Consider the following 7,338-nt stretch of genomic DNA (forward strand, 5'->3'; position numbering starts at 1 on the left):
AAAATTTTTACAAAAGATTTAACCCTAAATTTATTGCTATCTCATGTAGTAACTTACTGACACGACCATATGCAAGTTCTGAATCCATAGACTCATTCTCTTCTTGGGTTTACTGCAACACAAGCACCCACACTTATGACTTTGAGATCCCACTCAAAGGTTTAGTAACACAAACTCTCCAGTTTGTGATTCTAAGACCACACTTGAAGGTTTAGATCATCAGCAGTTATTGATCTTGTTGTAGCAACTTGAGCTCTGCTAATGATATGAGAATGATTTCCAGTAGTGACTTTAATAGATGAAGGCACAATACCTTTTAGATCTCACAAGAGTACCTCCAAAGTCTCTTCAAAACGTGTCTTAGGGTTTCCTCTAAATACTATGTGAAATAGATTTGAAACCCTAATCACTTAATGGGCCAATTGGCTGTTGGGCTTAATTAAAATTCTGTAGAATCTGATTTCTTGCGATTTTTGATCGGTTGGATCTAATTTTTGATCAATCGGATTTCACAGAATTTGAACTCTCCTTTCTGCAGCTTGAATGTTCATGTATTTTGACTTGTACCACCTTGAGTATTGTCTAATCAAACTTATAGATCTAGGAATCTATATCTAGACAAGTTTGTACTCACAGTTTGCCAACTGTTCTAAACTTTAGAACCTAACAAATTGCATGTGACACTAAGTAGATCCGTTTATATATATTTTTAGTTTACTTTTTTTTATTTCTCTGTTTTATTTGTTTGGCTTGTGACTGAAAATCTCTTTGTCTATTTGGTTTGGTTTTATCCTTTGGTTGATTTAGCGATTAGGTTATGAAAGCCTGAGCATTTCGTTTGGGTTTGGAAAATGAGGGCTTGTAGATCTATGGGTTTTGATGATTTCTCCGTTAATATTATTTGTGTTTTTTGGAATGGATTTTTGATTTGATTTGTCAATTTTTTTTTTAGTGTTTGTTTTGAAAGAAAATCTTGATTTCTTGGGAAATTTTTGAACACCCAAAATATTGTATTTTGAGTATTTTGATTGTTGATTTGACTTATTATTTTGATGAATATTTTCTTAGAGTAATTGTTTTTGTGCTGGGTTTCTTGCAAAAATTTCGTATTTGGTTACCTAGAAAATGCTGGGAAAATTATTTTGTTTTCAGTTTTTATTAGAAAATGTGGAATTTTGTTTAATTTTATGTTTTTAGTTTATTGTAATTTTTAGATATATGAAAATTTTATTTTAATTATTTAATTTTATTTTATTTATAAATTGACATGTCATAATAAAAATGTCGTGTCATTATTTTAGTAGAAAAACTAAACAAATGTAATAAGTTTATGTGACAATTAATGAAAAATACGAATAGAAAGGCTAATGAACAAAACGGCATATAACATTAGGGAGTGAAATCCAAATTTTGAAACTCCATGAGGGGGTGCTAAGGAGGCCACCCCCTCAAGCTTTTGAAATCCTCCCGATCATATAAATAAATAAATAAATAAATATATATATATATATATATATATATATTCCATAGCCTTACTCTTTATTTCCGAGAGAGAGAGAGAGAGAGAGAGAGAGAGAGAGAGAGAGAGAGAGAGAGAGAGAGAGAGAGAGAGAGAGAGAGAGAGAGAGAGAGAGAGAGAGAGAGAGAGAGAAGGGGGGCTAAGGAGGCCACCCCCTGGGCTTTTGAAATCCTCCCCATACTCAATACCCTGTAAAAAATAAAAAATAAAATAAAATAAAGGAGAGTTGTTATTACATTATTCCCCCAACCAAAAAAAAAAAAAAAAAAAAAAAAGAGTCATTCAAAGCGTAAAAAAGAGGTGGCAATTTAGGGTAAGAAAAGCCACAAACTGACATCATATTTATTGTATTTTGTTTATATATATATACACACACACATACATAAAGTTGTTTTTTGATTCCTTTAAGGGAAATGTTAGATGATGCCTTAAGGGCATTGGTTTATGAACTATTTTCAGAAATATTTTTATGGGAAAATGATAAAAAAAATTAATTATTTTGACAATTTTTTATATTTCTAATAAAAGTTGTGTAAAAAATTTCTTAATATAGTTTATTAACAACTACTTTAAGTGAGCATTAGGTTCATTGTGATGTGCTTTTAATGTAATACACATTACGATGACGTAACATTAAGGTTTTTGATTTTTTTTTTTAATATTACCATAATTTAAAATTACAAAATATATCACATTATCTTAATTTCATTACTTTTCTAAATAATATAATGTTGTACTTTTATATTAAGATTACATTAATGTAAGATTACAATAACATAATATTACAACGTAATGTAACATCACGGCAAACCAAACACCCTTTCAGTGCATCCGTTAACATGACATTTCTTTTAAAAGTCTCAAATTTCACTTATAAATAAAAAGAATTTAATAATTAAATAGGCACTAAGTATAATTTACGCAAATTTATGTCTTTATATAAATTCCAAAATTGTATTACTTATTACACAACTTTTTAAAAGGATATATTAAATTAAGAATTTAATGAAGGCTAATAGTAACAGGAATATAGCCTTCATTGTGGACCACGATTTGTGGTATTCACGAGGCACGAGCTATTGAAGGTATTATTTTAAGTGGGTCCAGCTTGTGTCTAGTGAAAATTTTCATTGGACATGTTGAATCTTAGATACGTGTCCAAATCTTGCCGTGTCCAGTGAAAATTTTCACTGGACACAAGCATTGCCCATTTTAAGTTGTAGTGCAAAAATAAATATAACAGCGAGGATGAGTCGGTAAACTATTACTATATGCATTTTGCGCAGCAACTTCAAGGTACAAAAGCAACTTTTCCTCTCTTTATAGGTATACAAAGAGAAAATATATGTTGTACCAAAAGGAAAAGACGAAAAAAGAAAAGAAAAGAAATAACCTATTCATGTAAGGTTGTAAACTAATCAATACCCTCCCTAACCATATATGTAGAGGATAAGAAAGACAGAGAGAAAGACGTAATAACAAAAGCAACACCTACTCAGTAAAAAAAAAAAAAAAAAAGTTTCACATCACCCAGTATTTTCTCAAGAGCCGCGCATCCCATGTAGGTATGTCCCTCACCCTGTTTCGTTTTCTTCATGGGCTATCGAAAGCGTAACGATCCGACCTGTTTGATCATGAGACAAACATCTTTTCAATAATTGAATTTTTTTTTTCCTGAATAAAAAAGGGAGCATTCTGTATTCAATGTTGGCTCATCAACTCCTTACATGATACCGTGATGATAAGAGTAATATTATGTATATCACTAGAGTCTTGATGAGATTATCAATGTAGACATATCACTTTCGTTGAAGCGCCAAAGTTCGAATCAATCAACTTTTATTAAGTATCATGTGAAGCGATATGAGAACTCCTATCACTAAACCACAATTCTTACAACCAAACCACACTGAATTTTCAAACTAATTAAGTATTGAAGTGAGGATATTCCATAATGTCTACGTGTATAACTTTATTGGTCAACATTTTCTAATATGAAAAAGGCGAAAATACACTTTTAGTCTCTACATTTTTAACAAATTCTCATTTTGATCTTTAAATTGATTTTGCTTTCTGCAGTCTCTAAAAATAGAAAATCACATTCATTTTGGTCTCTGCTGTCAACTCACTAACAGAAAAATCCTACTTGGCAAACGGAGGCATTGGCATCCACGTTAGCATTTGATTTTTAAAAATTAATTTATCAATATTAACAAAATTAAAAAAACATAAAAAACAAAATTAAAAACATAAAAACACATAAACTCAGATCATGTTGAAGAACATAAATACACAAGAACATAAACCCAGATCACATGAACACAAACCCAAATCAGGAGAACTTAAAAATGTTGAAATTCATCCATGAACCTAAGCTTCTACAATGGAGGATTGCTCAACACACAGAAAATAGAGATGCAGAGCAAGAAGCAGGAATTGTGAAATGAATTTCTTGTATTGTAATTAGCTTGCTCTGTTCTTTATATACTAGATACAGAGGCAGTAAAACTGTAATAGAAAAGCTAACTATACAACCTATAGCTTCTATACACGTGGCAGCTACACTATTAACAAACTAACCAAATATGAATACTACTAAGCTACAGGTCGTTCTATTTACAACTACTACATGTAGTTTATGTACACAATTGCAAAGCTAATTACAAACTAAAGCAATCTTCAAAACTCCCCCTCAATATGAACTTTATATATTTATTAGGTTCATCTTGGACAAAAGATAATGAAACTACTTATGCCCAAGTGCTTTAGTGGAGAAGTCTGCAACTTGATGTCTTGAGGGAACATGGAATGTTTTAATTGTACCATCTTGAATCTTCTCTCGAATAAAATGGCAATCAACTTCAATGTGTTTTGTTCTTTCATGATACATTGGATTGGCTACTATATATAAAGCTGCCCCACTGTCACAGTAAAGGGAAGTTGCCTGTTTAAGCTCTAATCCAAAAGTCTTGAGCAATGATATGAGCCATACTATCTCACTTGTTACTATGGCCATAGCCCTATACTCGGATTTTGCAGAAGATCTAGATACTACATGTTGTTTTTTACACTTCCAAGAAATCAAGGAATCACTAAGGAAAATACAAAATCCAAAAACAAATCTCCTAGTGTTAGGGCATGCTGCCCAGTTAGCATCACAATATGATTTAAGCCTCAATTTTGATTCTGTAGAGAGAAATAAACCTTGACCTAGACTCCTTTTCAAATACTTAAGAATTTTGTAAGCAACTTGCAAATGAGGCACTTTAGGGGCAGCTATGAATTGGCTTAATTTATGCACTGCATAACAAATGTTAGGCCTTGTGAGTGACAAGTACAGCAGCTTTCCTGTTAATCTTCTATATAGAGCTGGATCAAGAGCATTTTCACCAATAGAATTGCTAAACTTGGCAGACTGCTCCATTGGAATGTTGGCAGGTTTGCTTGCCAATAAACCAGTCTTAGATAGAAGCTCTAGTGTATACTTTCTTTGGCATAATGACAGTCCTTTGGTGGTTCTAGCAACTTCAAGACCTAGAAAATACTTTAAAGTGCCTAAGTCCTTGAGTTTGAACTCATTGTCTAGGAATTGCTTGATGACATTGGCTGTATCTACATCATTACTATCAATTAGTATATCATCCACATAGATTAAGAGAATGATGATTGAACCTTTATTGACCCTAGTAAAAACTGAATAATCTGATTTTGATTGAAGAAAACCAAGATCAATAATAGTGGATGACAATTTGGCAAACCATTGCCTGCTAGCTTGCTTAAGTCTATATAAGGACTTTGTTAACCTACACCTCCCCCTTGCTGCCAAAACTTGGTGGAGGAAGCATATATACCTCTTTATCCAAATCCCCATGGAGAAATGCATTGTTGACATCCAGTTGAGTGAGATGCCAACCATAGATAGCAGCCAAGGCCAACAAAGTTCTAACAGTCACAAACTTCACTACAAGTGAGAAAGTTTCATAAAAATCAACCCCTTTAGTCTGTGTGAAACCTTTAGCAACTAATCTTGCCTTGTACCTCTCAAGAGAACCATCTGCTTTGAGTTTCACCTTGCACACCCACTTACATCCAATGGGAACTTTAACAGGAGGCAATTAAATCATCACCCAGGTATGATTGGCCTCAAGTGCATCAATCTCATCCTGTATTGCAGCTCTCCACAAAGGATATTTCAAGGCTTGAGCATAGGAATCTGGTTCTTTAGCATCAGACAAGGCAACAAAAAAGATTCTATGTGGAGTGTACAATTTACTATATGAAAGAGTGGAAGAAAGAGAATAAAGAATACTTGAGGTTCTAGCAGCAGTGGTTTCATGTGACTGAGTTAGTGAACCTGAAGCCAATACATGTGCAGAAACAAGATTGTAGTGGTAGTCATGGAGGTATGAAGGAGGATTATGAGGTCTATTAGACCTTCTAACAGGTGCAAGAGCAATGGTATTAAGGGCAAGAAGTTCAGATGCAAGAATAGGAGCATCAGGAAGAAAATTAGGAGAATAAACAATATGACCATTGTGATGATCAATGTGAGAAGCAACCTGATCAGGATGAACCAAATCTGGAAACTCATCAGGTGGAACAACAACATTAACAGAAGACAAAGGAGGGGAAAATTCTGCAAAAACTAAAGGGACTTGAACCTGGAAACTGCTAGGAACTAATGGTTGAGAAGGAAACATAGAATGATTGATAGGAAGAGAAGATGACCCAGATTTGGATGTCCAATGCTTAAAAGGAAAAATAGACTTTCTAAAAACAACATCCCTAGAAATGAAACAAGATTTAGTGGACAAATCATATAATTTGAAACCTTTGGAACCAAAAGGATAGCAAAGGAAAATGCAAGCTTTGGCTCTAGGGTCAAATTTGGTCTTATTCCTATGCAAGGTAGAAGCAAAGCATAAACAACCAAAGACCCTAGGATGATCATAAGCAAGAGGATTACCTAGCAACTTTTCATAAGGTGTTAAACCGTGAAGAAATGAACTAGGTATTCTATTGATAAGGTAAGTGGCAGTCAAAACACAATCCTCCTAGAATTTCAATGGTAAGTTTGCTTGAAACCTTAATGCTCGAGCTACATTCAACAAATGTTGGTGTTTCCTCTCAACCACTGCATTTTGTTGTGGTGTTTCAATACAAGATAATTGGTGTACAACACCTTTAGAAGCATAAAAGGAGTCAATGGCAAACTTAGGACCATTGTCAATTCAAAACCTTGATAGAAGTTTTAAACTCAGTCAAGATCATGTTAAAGAAAGACTAAACAAGCAAGGACGCATCAGATTTAGGTTTCATTAAGAAACCCAAGTGCAACTGCTGCAATCATCTACTAATGTAAGAAAATACTTAGAACTAGACAAAGTAGGAGTGGAATAGTGTCCCCAAATATTAGCATGAACCAAATCAAAAGAAGAAAGGGATGCAATTATAGAATGAAGAAAGGGAAGTCTCTTTCATTTAGCCAAAGGACACACATTGCTCAAAAACTTTATTATCGTTGCAAGAATTGTAGTTAGGTACAATGGATTTCATCAAAGCTAATCTTTGTGAAGAAGGATGGCTTAACCTGCAATGCCATAGCCTAAAAACATCAGTTGAAGAAACAAAAGTACAAGAATGGACATTGTTTACAGAAAAATAAGAGGATAACTTGGACAAAACATTAGAAACAGACTTTGGCAAAGCAATCTATGTAGAAGTCTGCAAAGTGTAGAGACCACCTTGCTTCTTACCCAACCCAATCATCCTCCAGGGTTGCAAGTCCTGTATAAAACAGTAATGGGAAAGAAAAATGC

Source organism: Quercus robur, chromosome 2, assembly GCF_932294415.1.
Source record: "Quercus robur chromosome 2, dhQueRobu3.1, whole genome shotgun sequence".
In the NCBI taxonomy this organism is placed as follows: Eukaryota; Viridiplantae; Streptophyta; class Magnoliopsida; order Fagales; family Fagaceae; genus Quercus; species Quercus robur.